The sequence below is a fragment of the Microtus oregoni genome, unplaced genomic scaffold (assembly GCF_018167655.1).
Source record: "Microtus oregoni isolate MIOR12 unplaced genomic scaffold, Mior012 000000F_ref0000247, whole genome shotgun sequence".
NCBI classification, from domain to species: Eukaryota; Metazoa; Chordata; class Mammalia; order Rodentia; family Cricetidae; genus Microtus; species Microtus oregoni.
The window spans coordinates 22,932,114-22,950,711 of NW_024543059.1; positions in this window are offsets into that span (position 1 = coordinate 22,932,114).

The window sequence follows — 18,598 nt, forward strand, 5'->3', positions numbered from 1 at the left end:
AACAGCAAGTCAGTGAGGGACACTCCTTCATGTTCCTTGCTTCAGTTCTGATTTTCTGGTTCCAGCTAGAGTCTCTTCCTTGGCATCGCTCAATAGACCGTGATTCGAAAAATGTAAACCAAATAAATCCTATCTTTCACAAGTTGCTTTTTGGTCATGGAGCTTTATGGTAGAAACAGAAACCTGACTAAAACAGGAAACAAGTACCCAGAGAGGTGTCACCTTGTTCTGTGGCAAATCTATCTTCCATGAACAACCTCAACAATCACCTCGTCTAATTCCCGCACAGCATCCCAATATTACTGCCACTCAGAATGGCTGAGACTGAACAGGTCTAGAGTGCTTTCTCGGCTTCATCTTTCCTGAAGGAAGTACGATGCAGACTGTGGCCTATGAAGCCTCCTCCTCCTGCCTCTTGATGGGCTCTGATGCAGTTCCCATGGTCAGCATGGTGTGCCCTACTGCTCATCTTCATGGTAACCATGAGTAACTGGCAGCTTTCTGTTGACATCATGGGTCTCTGTCTTGTCACATAGCCACCTCTGTAATTTGAGACATGGGCACAAATCGCACAAATAATGCAGTCAAGAGTTTTCTCATATTTAAAACACACACACTCTCTCTGTGTGTGTGTGTGTGTGTGTGTGTGTGTGTTTGTATGTATTTGAAGACTGAATTTTCTCCTTCCATTCTCCTTTTTCCCCTATTTTCACCCACTCCCCAACTCTTTTTTTTTTCCTGCATTGAGCCTGCTCAGCTGGCTTCTTATTTGCCCTTCTCTAGAAGAATTATATTGGACTTACTCCTGTTTCTTACCTTTATTAATTTTTAAGGCTTTTTTTTATTTTTGCAGTTGTTGGCTGTGCTCCTTAGATTTCAAACACTGTGACACAGTTCCCGAGATAATCAGTTTATGGAAATAAAAGCTTGTTTGGCTCACAGTGTTGAGGATTTAGTCTATGATAGGTTATGCCCATTATTTGGTAGCCTGTAGAGGCACAGTTCATCCTAGCAGAAGCATGTGAAAAATATCTGATCACCTCCTGCTTCCCACAAAAGCAAAAGAAAGGGGTGAAGTTCTCTATGCGTTTCCAGGGTATGTTCCCTTTAACCTAACATTCTCCCCCTAGGCCAGACTCTTCACAGTTCCAGTATCTCCATAAAAAAACAAAAAGTAAGACATGGGGTTTGAGGGAAAACTTCTTAAACCATCACAAAATTTCTTATGCATATCTTATGATGTATTATAACTAGAGTTGAGTTCCATTTCATTTCGGTTGTAAAATTGTTGGTATCGCTGCATTGGAGTATTTACTGCGTTTGTCCACTACATTCTCAGTAATCTAATTATATGTAAATTAGTTCTCCTAGAGTTGCCTTTCAGCTTACTGTGATGGTTTTTATTTTGAGACACAATTTAGAAATATATGTTTACTGATTTAGGTATAAGTGCTTTGTTTTAACATTTACTATTTTAACAAGCAGTTTTTTTTTTACCTGTTTGTCCTCAATATTTTTGTCTTTGCTTTTGTTTCAAGCAGTAACCTAAATTTTTCTTCTATTGCTTTGTTTTACCATCTTTCTTTTTATCATAATTCAATAAAAATTCTCTTTATATATGATTAGCCTGCTATTTCTATCACTGTTGTGGCTTTATCATCTTTTATGGAACTGTACCTAATACAATGGTTTGTCCTTAACTTCTCATGTTCAATTTTTGGCCCTTTTGGCACTAGCTTCCGAAATCACATTCATTATTTTTGCCTAATTTTCTTCCTGCCTTTCTCTCTCTCTCTCTCTCTCTCTCTCTCTCTCTCTCTCTCTCTTCCTTTCTCCCTTCTTTCCTTCCTTCCTCCCCCCCCCCCATCTCTTTCTATTCCGCATTTGGGTGTGCATGCACCTGCCTGAGGTTATGTGCATCTCATGCCTACAGGAGTCCACAGAAGTCAGCAGAGGGAGTTGGGGACTTTGGGAATGTAGTTACCAGATTTTGTGAACTGCCCTCTGGGTGCTGGGAACTAAAGCTGACTCTTCCAAAGGAACAGTAAAGCATTTTTAACTGCTGAGCCATCTTTCCAGCCCCCAATTCTTACTTTTTCACCTGGCAAGAGAATTCATCAGTTAAGGCCATTCCCTCCTCATTAGTTCCTTGAACCTGTGCATAATAAACCCAAGTCCTTACGTGTTTAATTTAAAGTTACACGATAAAGCACAGATTCCCCATTCCCCATGTGTATTACATTCACAGAGAGTGAGAGAATTTGGGGGCAAGATTGCAAGTAGCAACCTTTTGCAATCAATTACCTTTGTTTTCATTTCAATAGTAACTCTTCTAGTAGAACATAAGAAATTATTTTTAGCTTCGAGATTGCTAAAATTAAGTGAGTTAAGTTAAGATTAGCAGTATAGATATGATATGTATATAATAAGGCATTTGTAAAGTGGTATCCCTTAGAGATGTAAAATAATATTGCAGAAAATATTCAATAATGTGGAAAAGAGTTCATGCTATCAATATTAACCATTACAGTTAAGTAAAAATTCAACTAAATTATTTAAATGATATAATAATTGTTGTGTATGTTGAAATGTTCACATTGGCTCGTGCTTCAATCTAACTGGCAAATCCAAGGGTCGTTTTCATTTCATTTATTTGAGTATGACTTTTTGAAATTGAAAAAAAAAACAAGTTAACAAGTTGCTTGTGGTATGACCATAATAAAGTGAATATTTTCAAGTTAATATATAAAAATTATTGGTATTTTTTTCTCTATAAAGCAAGGCTTAGCCTAGCCCGGGGTCTGCTACAGAGAGAACATTGTCCTATCACATCTGCCTTCCTTCCAGCAGGTGCCTTGTTCCTCTCCTCCTGTTGTCCTCTAATGCCTCCTACATGTATTGGGAATGCAGAGTGAGATCATCAACCTCTGGAAGACAGGTTCCCCTTCCTTTTAGGACATCTGTGCTTCACATAAGGCTTTGCTTTGCAATACAGGTTTATTGGTTAATAGGAACATTTTTCTGATTTTTTTGTTTAGATGAACTTACATTCTGTATTAAAAAAGATAATTTATTTCCAAATTCTACAAGCTTTGTTGACACAGAAAATTCAGTCGTGGTTTGTAGTATTTTAAACTTGGCAGCATTTCAGATATTTTCAAACACCTCCCACCTAGTCAGCAATAGTTGTGGTTTCGGGTGATGACTTGGGTTGTGTCTTTTTCATAATACAACATTTGTTTTATATTTAAAATCATCCTAGGAATCATACTCTTGTTTTTTAATTGACATGCAATGTCTGCCTGTCATAATCTAGATAAGGCAAAAAAAAAAAAAAGAAGCAGAAATAGTTCCCGACTCCAGAAAGTGGTCTCTTTCTGCAGCCCAAGTCATTGCTAACTTTGAAGCACTTCACTCAATAAAATGACTCTGGCAGAACCAGGTTTCCAATACAACCCAACCAGGGATTCAGTTAAAATGGAAGGATTCTTCAATGTACATCATTAGATGAGAAATGAAGCCATTTTTGAATTAGATCAATCATTTAGCTCTCCTTTCTCTTCAACATCTTGTTTCCTCCTTGGATTTTCATAAAGCAATTTTTCTAAAAACTCAAACTAATTCATTACGCTCATTACTAAATACATAGGAATTATGAAATACTGGGGACTTTGTGTTATAAGAACATTGCTTAGAGAACTACCAAGAGATATGTCGAAGTCATTTAATCAAAATAAAATAATTGAGTGAACACAAACTTGTCCCAGCAGTACAGCTACTGAGAGGGAAAAGTAGAGGACTTAGAGGCAGTTTTTGCTTAAACAGCTCTGTTCAATAAACAATATACCATGCAGCACAGTTTTGCATATAAAGTTCATCTGAGTTCCTAATAATATATGAAATCAGGTGTTCTGAAATCATCAAGTGAACTTCTGAAGCCTTCCATTGCCCCTGAAAAGAATTGACCAGCACTAGAAACAGAAACAATACCACATTGGTATTTTCCTATTTCTTCGGTACATCTTCCTCATTTTCAATGACCTTTTGTCCCCACCGATCAAGCTTAGACAAGTTTCTTTTTAACTTAGGCAAATACTCTCGAGCCTTTCTTTTCTTGGATTTGTGTGTGAGCCAATTTCTATTAAGGTGACAAAACACAAGGGCTAATCACCTTCCAGGCAGGAAAGATCATGGCCCACGGATCAGAGGTTTCAATCCATGATCACTTCATTCTATTATTTTGGGTCTGTAGTGAAATGAAACATGAGGATGTAGCAAAGGAGATGGTCCAGTCAGTAAAAGGCTTGGTGGGCTACCAATCGGACCTGAATTTGATGTCATCATCCATGTAGAAAAACTGGGCATGCTGGTATATTCCTGTCATTCAGCACTAAAAGGGTAGAACAGGAAGATCACTGGGACTTCCTGAACAGCCAGTTAGGCTAAACTGTTGAGCTCTGGGTTTAATGGGAAACCCCTTGTCTAAAGAAATAATGTGGACATTGATGAAAGGAAACATGTGGCATTGCTATTTGGCCCTACACTCATGCATACAGAAGAGTCATACACCCACACACAGACACACATAGCACACATGCACACTACATATGGACACAGAATCAAACACAAGCACATTCACAGCAGATATGTACACACACATAAACACATATATTGCATACACACAGAGACAAACACAAAGCAGAAAAACACATGCAGGCACACAGACAGAAGACAGACAGATGCACACACGTGTGTGGAGAGAGAATCATGGTGGGCAGCACAGAGCACAGTACTTTCAGGAAGTACAGAAAGACAGAGAAAGGAGCAGGGTCTGAAAATCCTCTCAAAGGGACATTTCCAGTGACCGAATTTTTTCCATCTATGTCCTAAATCTTACAGGTTCCACCACATCTCAAAGTATCAGCCTCTCGGGGACCAAGACTTTATCCCTGGGCCTTTGTACTATATTTGAGGCCCCATATATAGCAGCATGTAGAACTTTCTGCATGTTTAATTTTTCTGCAATGCTTACACCACCCTCAAGAAATAATTACTACTTTTGGATAAAGGCTTTAACTGTCATTTGGTCCTTTTCTCATCTCTTCCCATCTTCAATTTCTATGCAACGGTTCCCATTCCAATCAATTCAGTGAGCTATCTCCTCAAAAGGCTTTGTATAAATATTTCCCAACTGCATAAGGCCATCTGGAAGCTATGCTGAATCTAGCAATTGTATATTTGAGAGGGGAAAAAAAAGTCCTTGCCTTCAAGGAACTTAAAGTGACAGGAAAGTAAATCAGGTGACTGTTTCAGGGCAGGCTGAGAAGTTCTCTGAGTGAAGTAGCCATACAGTCTCCTGTCCCAGAAAAGATATATGAATCGGATTTGGCAATGGTAGCACAAATAAAACCATTTGTCATTCTGCTTGACCACTGAAAGCAGTTATAACAAGCAGGAGATGAGTGTACTCCCTGGTCCACAAAGGCGCCTTTCTCACCAAGCACACAGGAGCTATCACAGCTTGCATAGATGCACAAGTAGCCCAGAGTCTTTTTGCATTCTTCCAAACTGCCAATATTGTTTTGAATATTAAGGAGAATGTGGAATCCCTCTTTGCTGTTCAAGCTGAGATGATTGGGATGGTTCTAAAGCCAACCAAGAAGAGTGAAACAGATGAGAGAGGATGAAAAGAGGAACAGTACAAAGGAAAAAGAAATCTTAGAGAAAATGACTCTATATTTCTATCATACATATTCTATATATTGCTCATGAAGATCTGAATAGGCAAAATACTCAAAGCTTATTTATATAAAGAAGATGTGCACAAGGAAGACATAAAGGGGCTAAGACGTGATCAGAACCCTCAGTTCTTTGTCATGAGTATCCAGCCAGACTCAATTTTCAGGTCTCCCTGCTACCAACCCAGGTATTTTAAATTCTTCTTCTATCAGAGGTGGTGATTTGGGAGACTTGATCAGGAAGCCTCAACTTTGAAGTTGTAAGTCATACTGCTAATGTTTTCTGATCAACACAATCCATCTTTGAAATACAAAAGGAGAATGATGTGAGACTTTGGGTCAAAATTCATTTCCCTGAATGTCTCCAGAATGATCTTGTTTCAGGATACAGATTTGGTCACCTAGAATGATGAAGGCAAAGATTGGCTACCTTAGTAAGTTTTATATACATGTATGTGTCTCTGCCTGTAGATGATAAATAAATATTATTATATTCTATTAATAATTACATATTTTGTGTATAATTAATAATTGATACTAGCAATTATTAGACAGGTAAAGACACATACATGCATATAAAATCTAATGAAAGGTGTAGGCGTGTTCCATTTTTTTTCAGTTTCTATGATACAGCTGTACTAAATCAACTGAACAGATTCTCACACACAGAGTAGCGCTTAACCGCACAACTGTCCTAGCCAAATGACATTGAGAGTAGACATGCATGGCAGGCATCGAAAGTGTTGTGTAGTGTGTGGGCTTCTCAGAAGCAGGGAGACAATGAACAGGGGCTAGCAGAGAGGAGGAACACCTGTCTAACACCACTAAAAAAATGACCCTGGTCCTTCCTTCTCTATTTTATTTCAGATGAAATCCATGGATTATTCAGAATAAAGAGCAAGCATGATGGGGCTATGAGCAAGGTACTCCAGCCATTCCAAGTCTAAGGTTATTTTTGAATGGTTGAAATAGTTTTGCTGAAACTATGAATGTGATATAAGAAACTTCAAAAACAAAGACAATCTACTGTCTTGTCCTAATACAGCCAACATCATGCTCACTCATCTGCGCTCATTACTGAAATACTTTCATCATAGGCATATGTATTTTATAGTTGAAGTCATGATGTAGATACAGTTTTATGATGTGCCTTTTCACACTTAATTATATGATAAGTGCTTTTTAAGATGTTTAATTGTTTTCATAATTACATATTTAAATGGTTGTATGACACTCCATCAAAACTCATTTTGTTATATTTAGTTTTGTTTTTATAACTCTCTTTTGCTTTTAACATATTGCAATATATACAGAGAATATCAAAATCCAATGTTTCAAGCTCTTGCCTCTTTCTGGCACTGGAGACAGGAACAATGCTGGCAGCAGGAGCTTGCAGGATCTTTCAGCGTTTACTGTCCTGCTTGTTCACATTTCCAGGGAGCTGTTGCTGATGCAAAGTCTTTCGGCGATAGCCTGAAATAGCATGCGATTTTCCAGGTAGCATGTACAGAATCAGTTGTAAGTGTTAGGAAACTCAAACAGTTGCCTATGCCCAGAGATCCTAACCCTATAGATCCACATAGGAAAGCGTGAGAAGAAAACAATTCTCTCAAAGACCAGGCTAATCGTCACTGCATCCCCCGCTGGAGACTCATATGCCCATTCTGCATGACTACCAAGATCTCAGGGTGTGTCAAAGCTGGCAGCCTGAGAAAACCCTCTAATCAAGGTCAGCAGTGGTGGAGAACAGCCACAGTTCTAAATCAAATGAATATCAAACCTTTATTCTACTACTGCTCATCTGTACTACTGGAGTTCCCAAATCTTGTGTTTAAAAGGAGAGAATGGTTAATATTCAGGAGGATGCCTATATGTTTGTCTTTGGATTCACCTTCTTATTTAGCTTCTCTAGGATCGTGAATTATAAGATCAATGTCCTTTATTTATGGCTAGAAACCAAATATGAGTGAGTACATCCCATGTTCCTCTTTTTGGGTCTGGCTTACCTCACTCAAGATAGTGTTTTCTATTTCCACCCATTTGTATGCAAAATTCAAGAAGTCCTTGTTTTTTACTGCTGAGTAATACTCTAACATGTATATATTCCATACTTTCTTCATCCATTCTTCTAACTCAAGAACAATGGCAATGGGTTTTTGATCCTACTGCACGTACTGGCTTTGGGGGAGCCTAGGCAGTTTGGATGCTCACCTTACTAGACCTGAATGGAGGTGGGTGGTCCTTGGACTTTCCACAGGTCAGGGAACCCTGATTGCTCTTCGAGCTGATGAGGGAGGGGGACTTGATCGGGGGAGGGGGAGGGAAATGGGAGGCGGTGGCGGGGAGGAGGCAGAAATCCTTGATAAATAAATAAATTTAAATTAAAAAAAAAGGAGAGAATGGGCTAGAGAAATGGCTCCATAGTTAAGAACACTTTCTGCTCTTACAGAGGAGAGGGAAGGTTTCCAGCACCCATATATTATATAGGGTTTCTTAGAGCCCTCAAAAGTCATAAGGATGCATAGACACAAACTCAAGCTAAGGGAATCTATGTGGACCGGTGGAGGTGTAAAAAGCTCATGAGCCATTAGCATTTATACAAAAAGGGAAGCAGTGGTCATTAGCTTATTGTTTGTTTTCAAAGCAGATGGAAGGGCTGGTGACATAGTTCAGTTGATAGAGAGCGCATGTCGCACACACAGATCTCTGAGTTCTGTCTACCATGGGGTGAGCTAGGTGTGGTCACACACGCCAACACTTGGGAGGAGACAGGAGGCTCAGAAGTCCAAAGTCATCCTTCCCTGCATAGTGAGTTCAAAACCAGCCTGGGCAACAGGAGATCTTGTCATCATATTAAAAATCATGGAACAAAGCTATCCCCTTACCTTTGCATCTTTCAATTCATCGAAAGGTTTAAACCCAATTGTGCCTTTTTAAATGCCTCTGAGTCACCCATTAAGTTCAAATAAGAGCATAGCTAAAACAAGAACATGTTTGAAACACAGGATGTCCTTCTTCGCTCTCCAAAACCTCTCTCTATCTGTTCTGTAGAGCATTTCCTATGTCAAAAATTACCAATGCACAACGGACCACTCTGGCTCTAGAGCCTTCTTTGGGCCCCATGCAGCTTTCAATCATGTCATTTATCTGGAGTCCCCTATGAGAGCATTTGTTCAAGGAGTATGTTATAACACATCTTAAGTATCCCTGGCACTTGCTCCTGTTGATAATAACAATGCTGTTAATAAGGACCAACAGTAAGTAACTAACACAATAGAAATCATATCATACAACAGCGCAGATCGCAAACTCGACCTTGCAACCCGAGTCCTTTAGGACTGATCCAGAGTGCTTCATGAGAAATGGCAGAGAAGGCTCTCTGTGAGCTTTTAATGGGGGTTGCACTGGTGCTGCTTAGTCTGCTCTTCCACGTGGCATTGATGGTTGGTGCTTGCGAAGACGACGCAAGGCCACTGGGTTCAGAAACACTCTGGGCGCCGTGCTATAAATAATAATAAAGATAAATAATAAAAAAGTGAAATGTTTTAAATGAGAGGTGATGCCCTGTGCACCTAACACACAGCCCCTCTAGCCCTTCTGGTAACAAGGTAATCTGATTGCCATTGATTTTTTTCACCTCAGTTACTAAGAAGGTGATGAAATGGTATCTTCACAGATGTATTGAATCAGATACTAAACAAAGAGCAACATAAAGAACAATTATCAGCCACCTTGCTTTCAGCCTGCTGATTATGACATTCCAGGAAGGCAAGGACTGGGTGACTGGAGAAATAAGGCTGATGGGAGGGTCAGTTGGAGGATGCTGTTTAAGTCTCTTCCCAGATCTCAGGTGGGGGCTCATTTCAGAATTTCAAAAGGAGCCCATTCCCTGTTTCTGTAGCTCCCAAAGTGGCCATGTCCACTTCTGCAGGTTACTGATGACGTTGTGTGATGACCTAATCATTCATATATTTTGTTTAACCAAATATATACTGTTTAGTGTTATAGGCTGCAAAGCTATCTCACTTCATGAAATCCATGAAACTTAACAGGTAAGACGGGTTGTGACGTACACCTTTAATCCCAGCACTTGGGAGACAGAGACAGGTGGGTCTCTGTGAGTTTGAGGCCAGCCTGGTCTACAAGACCAAGTTCCAAGATACCTAGAGCTACCCAGAGAAACCCTGTCTCGAAAAACAAAAACCAAAACCCAAAACAAAAAAACACAAAAACTTAACAGGTAAAACACATGGTGTGTGGGTTCCCTTTGCCCTTGGAGGTTAAATTTATATCAGACTTTCCAAAAGTCGAGTGACTGTGTCTTGAGAAGTACATTCACTCTTCACATCCTTAGGTGTACATAACCGTCATCATTGTCCCCATCCCCCATCCATAAATCTGTAGTAAAAGCCTTTTCATAATTTATTCCAACTTTGCTTCACTGGAAAAGCTCTGCAACCCTGACTCTGGAGCTCTGCCATCTCCTTAGCTAGTCCTCCAAACCATTCTGATATTATCCCTAAGGTTGGCAATGCTGTGCTCCCCTGTAAGCTCTTCCCACCCCATCCCTTCTCCCTAGGAAAGCAACGCAACTTGTGAATTTTGAGTAAGGGAATATACATATATACATTTATTTACTTATACATATTTATATAATATATGTGAAGATTGACGGTTCCCCTGCTTCTAAGCTGACTAGACTTTACAGTATATATGCTTTACTAGGTTTCTTCTCTTTTTTTGACCCCCCAATTTGGACATTCATCCTTGACTTCTCACTGTCGTTTTTATATTTCTTTCTTTTGGTAACCCTTATTTTAGCCTCAGAAAGTGATTTAAACACATTGGTCATGTCTCCCAATGAGCATCCTAATGTAAATGATACATATTAAATGAGATTGTGTCGATATTTATACAGGATGACTCACACTGAAAACAACTGCTCTTGGTTTTGGTTAGTTCCCATGATACTTTGACTACTTGTCCATTTGTCACCATTTCTGAAAAGAGGAAAGGGATCTTGGCCACCTTGTATAAACTTTCTACATCTGCTTTCTTCCAAAATTTTCTTCAGTGAACCTGATTATCTCATAAAGGATGAAAATTTTAGGCACTGGTTCTAACGACAATAACTTTTAAAGACAGTACTAAAAATGTGCCTTTCTTAGTACTAAGAGAGTGGGAATTTGAGGATCCAGCCGGCAAAGTGAAACCAGCAAGCACACTTCCCATCGCAGAATTCCTTGGATGGCAGTCTGTGCTCAGCAATGTTGACAAACCATACACACAATTAAAGTTCCAGGTGTAAGTAAAGGTCCTGAGAAGATTAGCATGGCATTGAGAGGGAATACTGCACACAAAATCCTTCTGGTCTTGGAAAGTTTGACCAAAAATGAATCCAGAAATAAAATGGTCATATTGAGTGTCTAAAATTTCTTAGAAATATACCTCGAAGATTAGAGGGAAATAGTTCCCTGCCCACTGGCTCTTCCTCTTCTCCCCATCTTCTCTCCCTTCCTCTCCTTTCTACCCCTCCTTTTTCTCCTTCATCCTCTCTTTCTCCTTCCTTTCTCCCACTCCCTCCTATTTCCTCTTCCTCATTGTCACCATCATCACTACCTAAGAAAGAGGAAAAGAGAGGGAGATATTTTCATTGTTTAATTTCTGTGGAAGAGTGCCTATTTTTTGAAATATATACTTATGACCCTCTGTCTTTGTTCATTCCTGGGGCTATAATGAAATTGCACAAACTGGGTAATTTATAAATAATGGAAATTGAGTTTCTATAGTTCTGGGGGCTAGATGGCTAGCAACAAGATGCTGGAAGGTCAGTGTGGTAGTTTGAATGAAAATGCCTCCCATAGACTCAGAGAGTGGTATTATTGGAGCTTTGACCTTGGTGGACTAAGTGTGATTTTGTTGGAAAAAGTGTGTCACTGGGAATGGGCATTGGGGTTTCAAAAGCTTAAGCTAGGCCCAGTGGTTTACTCTCTTCCTGTTGTCTGAAGTTCCAGATATAGAGCTCTAAGCTTCTTCACTAGCACCGTGTCATGGTCTCACCAGTATACAAGCTGTTGGTGACAGTGTGATGGCTATTTTTGGTTGTCATGACTACATCTGGAATCAACCAAAACCCAAGTAGTTGTGCATACCTGGTGTGGGAAGTCCTTCTGTATATGTGCTGCTTTTATTTGTTAATGAATAAAGCTGTTTTGGCCTACAACAGGGTAGAAGAGAGTAAGGCGGGAATTCCAAGCAGATAGAGGAGGAAAGAAGGCAGAGTTTGGGAGATGCCATGTAGCTGCCGAAGGAGACAGATGCCCAGGAATCTTAACAGTAAACCATGAAGCTCGTGGTAAAATATAAAATAGTAGAAATTGGTTAATTTAAGTTGTAAGAGCCAGCTAGGAATATGCTTAAGCTATTGGCCAAACAGTATTGTAATTAATATAGTTTCTGTGTGATTATTTCCAGTCTGGGACACTGGGAAACAAAAGAACAGCCTCCATCTACATATACCTTTGAAGGATAATTCTTTTTTTTTAAAGATTTATTTATTTATTATATATACAATATTTTGCCTGCATGTATCCCTGTGGGCCAGAAGAGGACACCAGATCTCATTACAGATGGTTGTGAACCACCATGTGGATGCTGGGAATTGAACTCAGGACCTCTGGAAGAGCAGCCAGTACTCTTATCCTCTGAGCCATCTCTCCAGCCCCATGAAGGATAATTCTTGATTGAATAATTTGAAGTTATAAGACCCAGCCTAATCAACCTCTGGATCATCTATCTAGTCCCTATAGTACCCTCATATATTTTTAATATACATTTAGTATATGAACTGTTGTTTCCTTATTTATAATTAATATTAGGCATATATCCTCTCATTTATATGAAAAGTAGGAATCAGAAAGCCTGTCTTGCTGACATTGTAACCTTGGCAAATAACACGTGGTTACATAGTAGACCTCTCATTTGCTTAATGTTATACCAGTTAAGGCCATCAAAAACAAACAAAGCAACAAATATGCTAACAAAATATAATATTAATACTGAGCATCAATCATTCAATATAGATCCTTAAAAATATGACATCAAATGTACTCACTCCCTGTCACTCCCTGACAGCAAAGTGGTTCAGACAAACATTATAGCAATTACATGACAGACTACATATTTCTATCTTTAGAGAAACAACAATAACTTTTTGCAAAGTTTGCTGCTAGCACGAATCATTTCCCCATTAACTAATAAGTTCAAAGGACTGTAAGGAACACTCAGTGGGTGTGCAGTAAAGAAGATGTGGAGGGCTAGAGAGATGACTCAGAGGTTAAGAGTATCTGCTGCTCTTGCAGGGGATTTGCACTTAGTTCCCAGAACCCACGTGGTACCTCAGAATTGTCTGGAATTCCAATTCCAGAGGGTTTGACAGCCTCTTCTGGCCTCCAAATACACCAAGCACACATGTGATACACACATACATGTAGGCAAATGTTTATGCATATAGGATATAAATAAATAAATTAATTCTTTGAAAAAGATAATGGTGAATTAATTTCAAATCTGTATTAAATCTAAGGAGGTCAGATAGACAAATGGACAGGCCAATTTGCATACACACATTCTTGAGTATCCGATGTTAATTACTAGGAAACTAAAATTCCATCAGAACGTGTCAATATTTATGTCCAAGGATGTCACTTTTTAAGGTGGGAGTTTTATGCCTTCTTATATTTATTTCCTTTTTAAATTTTTCTGTATTAGTTATGGAAGAGCAGAAGAAAAATATTCTAAATTATTATTTTATTGTTATTTCAAACTTGACAAAGAAAGGCACATGTAACAAAATTGAAAGGAACTTGAAGAAACTTCTTTGGTGGGACCATCAGACCTTCACCCAGCTAACTGTGCCTGAAATCCACCCGAGACAAAATGAAGGACCTCATGCTTCCAAGTGGCTATCTACTTTACATAGTTGGCTATGGCTCCCTACTAAATAATGGCATTCGAAACTACATGGTCTCAGAAAGACACTTGACAGGCAAACGCCGGGTAAATGCCTGTCCAAAGTGGGAAAACCTTTTTATTATTTTTTTTCAGTAAATAAAACCCTAGAATGGATTTTCTTTCCAAGATGTGTTTTTGTTTTATCACAATGACCTTTCTAAGCAAAGATGAAGCCAGCCTCAGGGAAAAAGAAATGGCCACATTTCATCCCCGGTTAGCCTCTGTGACCTCTGAGCTTGGTCTTTCTATCTGAACCTCTTTTCATGCCTCGCTTCACCCCGCATCTGATAAGGGATACTCAAGCACTAGAGCAAGGCCAGATAGGAACTTTGACTTTCAGAGAACATCCAGCCAACAAATTCTAGTCCACTTTAATTGGTGATATTATTCTTACATATAGACACATGTTTTCTTATAGTAGCAGCAGGGTGATAAGCTGTAAAGTCAAGACAGTTGGAGTTATTGAATCTGGTCCTATTACCATGTGGGGCTTCATTATTATCTATTTTGTATAAGTGTCTGTACACACACAAATACACACACAGCCACACACTCCTATATATTTACACACACAGTCATATCATCTCATCTTTTTTTTTTTTTCCCCTATCTCTAACACAAAAGTCAAGGGGTTTGGGAGCACATACAAAAAATAAAAATAAAAAAATAAAAAAATAAAAAGAGATTTCTAAGCAAGCAGGCGATTGGGCCGGGGTCATTCGAAAGGGTAATTATTGTTAAATGTCAGGTTAACTCTGAAGGCCTCGGCTCATCCAACTGAGAGCAGATTAGCCCAGATGGAGACATTTTCAACACGGTGCTGTCTGGCCAATCAGAGGCAGCTGGGATTAACCAAATACCTTCTCTCATCTGCTTGCTCAGAGAAAGGTCAGTTTCTGCTCATTGCTTCTCTTTTAAGATCTGTTTTTTTTTTCCCCTTTCCTTTTCTCTCTCTCTCTTTTTTTATTTATAGCAGTCTTGTGCAGGAAATCAGGACCCTTTTATCCACGAATTAAATATTCAACATCTAAAATCCAGTTTGTGAGAGTCAACTTCATTCACTTTCAAGACCACTTTTATCTTGTTTTAAGTGCTGAAGATATCCAGGGCACATGTCCTGGGAGCGTATTTTACCCTCAGCCCTCCTGCTAGGCTGGAGGTCTGCCTGGTGTGTTTTGCGTACTTTTCCTTTTTTTTTTTTTTTTTTTTTGAAGGCTCACTTGTTTCATTTCATGCTTTTTCTTCTCTAAGGGTGCAGGATTTCACCTCCTATCATTTTCTTCATAAAAAGAGAGTCGCGAGAATAAAAGTCACCCTGGAGTGCTCTAAGAGATAATCTGTTTTTATGTACAGCTTTTTCTTCCCTGCGCAACATAAATGAACCTGTGCATAGAAATCAGGGGTGAAATGAACAGGGAGGGAAAATAAGGATCACGGAGGCGTGCTTCTTCAGGGTCGTGTGCACATGCCTGTGTGTGCACATCCACACATAAGTATGCGCTCTGTAAATTACCCATAGGTGGTATAACTCCATTTGCCGACTGTTTTATTCTGTGTATTCTATATGAAAAAAAGCACACATTCCTGAGAAGTCTCTAAGGCTGTTTCTATTTGCTGTATAAATTGTAGCCATTTCTCCATTTTAGAACGCAATTGCTATGGGACACAAGAACTTGTGTGTTTGGATGAGTGTGGTTAGGAGTTGAATGAGGATGCTGGTGAAAACTCTGCTTGCTGCCATTATAAACTTCTTCCAGAATTCAGATTCCGTACGATGGTGTTTTACCTTACTTTCTCCCCCATTTTCCCCCTGTTCTTATAAAACAGAGGCATTTTAAATGAGAAGCAAAAGTTAGTAGACATAATGACGTTGCTTAGCTAGCAATTTACTGTGAATTTGCAGGTTGTAGCTGCTTTAACCAGGTATCAGACCATGATGTAGAAGGCAGTTGTTAAGAATGATGGATTCCTCTGAAGACTGTCTACTATGGTCAAGCCACATTAAGCCCGGATCTGATTCCCAGACCTGGCTTTTAATGGATGCATGCAATAAAAAGGAGTAAAGTCCTTTAGTGAAATTGCTAATTCAAGCCCCAGGTCTGGTAGAAGATGATTCTATAATCTGGAAGGAAAGGGAATACCGAAGAGCAGGTATCCCACAGTTGTCAAAAGGAAGCAGGAGAACCTTCAAGACAGCTCCATAGTCAGAACTGGCACAGTGTCCGTGACAGTGACTCCAAGTATGAAGTAAGTGTCATAACATAATCATATAAGCAAATGAGTGAGGAGAGTGGGCAAATATTCCACAAAGAAGAATTCTGAATTTTTATATTTATTTATATTTTTTTATTCAAGGAGAAGAACCTAGCTCCCCATCTCTCAGCACAGGTTATGCACAGTAACTTCTGCCTATAAGTATGGAGACAAGGAAGAACAGGAGTAATGAGCATCACCGTGGTCATGAAGCCTTCTGAAGTGCTACCCCAGGCAGAGGAACAAGGTCAAAGTCAGCAGTGGCGATGTGTCACACTGATAGGAGGTCACTCTGCGGTGAGGTGGTATGTGTGCTTCCTCCATGAACACACGGCTCCTGTCTACTTAGACAAACAGCAACAGGAGACACATTCCATACAACACGCCATCAGTCATTCTCAAAGCTTTGAAGGTCTTCAAAATCTAGGAGTACCTAGACAGCAAGACAGTTCAGAGGACCCGAAGAGGTATGGCGGCCAACTTTAAATGGCACCTTGGGTAAGATCTGGGAACTAAACAAGGACATGATGGAAAGAACTAACAACCCGTGAGCACAGTGGGAACTTGGATACTAATTCGTCTACACTGTTCCTTGATGGTGCAAAGCGTATCACACAGCACGGGAACAAGATGGTAACAGAAGTAGAATCGAAGAGTAGGTCCTGGGGCTCTTTATTGCTGCAAAATCATTCTGTAAGCCTGAAACTGTTCTCCCGCTATTGAGTAACAGGCTAAAACTTTTCAAAATAAACTGAAATTATGGCAGTGATTTCCAATATTTAAATATTTAAAATGGGAAATAGCTTGTTAGGTTGTTGGAAAAAAAACTAGACGATAAAACTCAATCTAGAGAATTAAGTAAAGGAAATTTGACAAAAATTTCAAAGAACCATGGACTCACATTAAAATTTGGCTTAGATAAGTTCAAAATCAAAGGATGTGTTAGTCCAGAAAGGATTATTTCAGTCCCTGCTGCCCATTCAGGCACTAGTCTCAGGAGAAACTGGCTTCCTAGTTTGCTTAACACAAAGAAGCAAGTTCACAGGAAGATATGAAGCTGATTGTTCTTTACTCTTTTGGCAATTTCCCACCACCCAGCTTCCAAACAAATCACTCATGGAGGCTTTTTCTTAGTTAGGAATGCTTGGCCTTCATTTGGTTTGTGTCTTGCCCATTTTTCTTAGCTGAAAATATCCCATCTATCTTTGGCCTCAGGGCTTCCATCTTTCTCTATTCCTGTGTACCTTTTCTTTCACTCTTATTCTGTGGCTGGCTGTGTAGCTGGGTGACTGAGTTGCTGAACGCTGAAGTCCTCCTCCTCCTCTTGTTTGTTCCTTCCTGGCCTCATTTCTTCTTCTATTTACTCTCTCTGCCTGACAGCCCTGCCCATCCTTCCTCCTGCCTCGCTCTTGGCCATTTAGCTCTTTATTAGGACCATCAGGTGTTTTAGGCAGGCAAAGCATCACAGCTTCACAAAGCTAAACAAATGCAGCATAAGCAAAATTCACCCACCTTAAAATAGTGTTCCCCAACGAAGAAATGCTGATTTAAGCAGAATGGCGGAGAGAAGTGATTTAATTTGAACCTGAAGCTTGGCTACAATGGAGCTTCAATTTAAAAGGCAGCAGAAAGACCTGATATAAATACAACTTGTTAAATGCTCGCTATTTCAGGTTCACACTCATAGCACAAACTATCAGGAGATCATTCAAATCATACTCATAGCTTACCAATGAACATTTGACTGGGCCACTAGCGTGGAGAAAAGCTTATTGCAGAGAGAGCTGTTGCAACCTTTGACCTCTTCATAGGTACACAGAACTTCTGTGTGAACTTTCGGCCAATTGTTTTTCATTTAAACATGGATGTGGGCTCCAGTTGCTGCTATATGCACTTAATTCCAAAGTATATGTATTTTGATTATTTGATTATTACACAAGTGATCTTCCAAGAATCTCTTGGTTATTCTCGAAAAGTTCAAACATGAAGAGTTTGAATGTCTGTAACACAGCGTGCTTATTACCTGAGATATTTACTAACTTCAGTGGTTATTTCTCGCCTCTTTTTTTGGCACTAAATGAGTGCCAAACAGGAAGAGATGCTGATTTAAGCAGCAGAGAGGAACTGATATAAACATGACAAGTTAAATACTGGCGATTTCAGGTTCACATTCACAGTACAGAATATCAGGAGATCATTCAAATCATGTCAATAGCATACCAATGAAGGACTTGGCTATGTTGAAGTTCTAGGATACTCAAGGGCTGCGCATTATTGCTTACTTAACCTTCCAACATTAAACTGCTCGATGGCTCTGAAGCTAGAAACCCTGCAGTCTTTAAGATGCTTGGTGATGTCTGAGTAGAAGCAGAAAGTCAAAATCTCCGAGAAGCATCTGACTTACATTATGATGATAAACACAGCGAGGCATTAAGTTCCATAAAAGAAATGGGGCATTCCCGAGTTTCTCCAAAGCTCCCATGTAGCAAAGGCAAAACGGCAGAGAAATATCTGTTAAGGCAATAAAAGAATGGTGTCTTCTAGTGCCGACATATTTCAGTTGTTATTGTCTTTCGAGCCAACCAGTGACACTG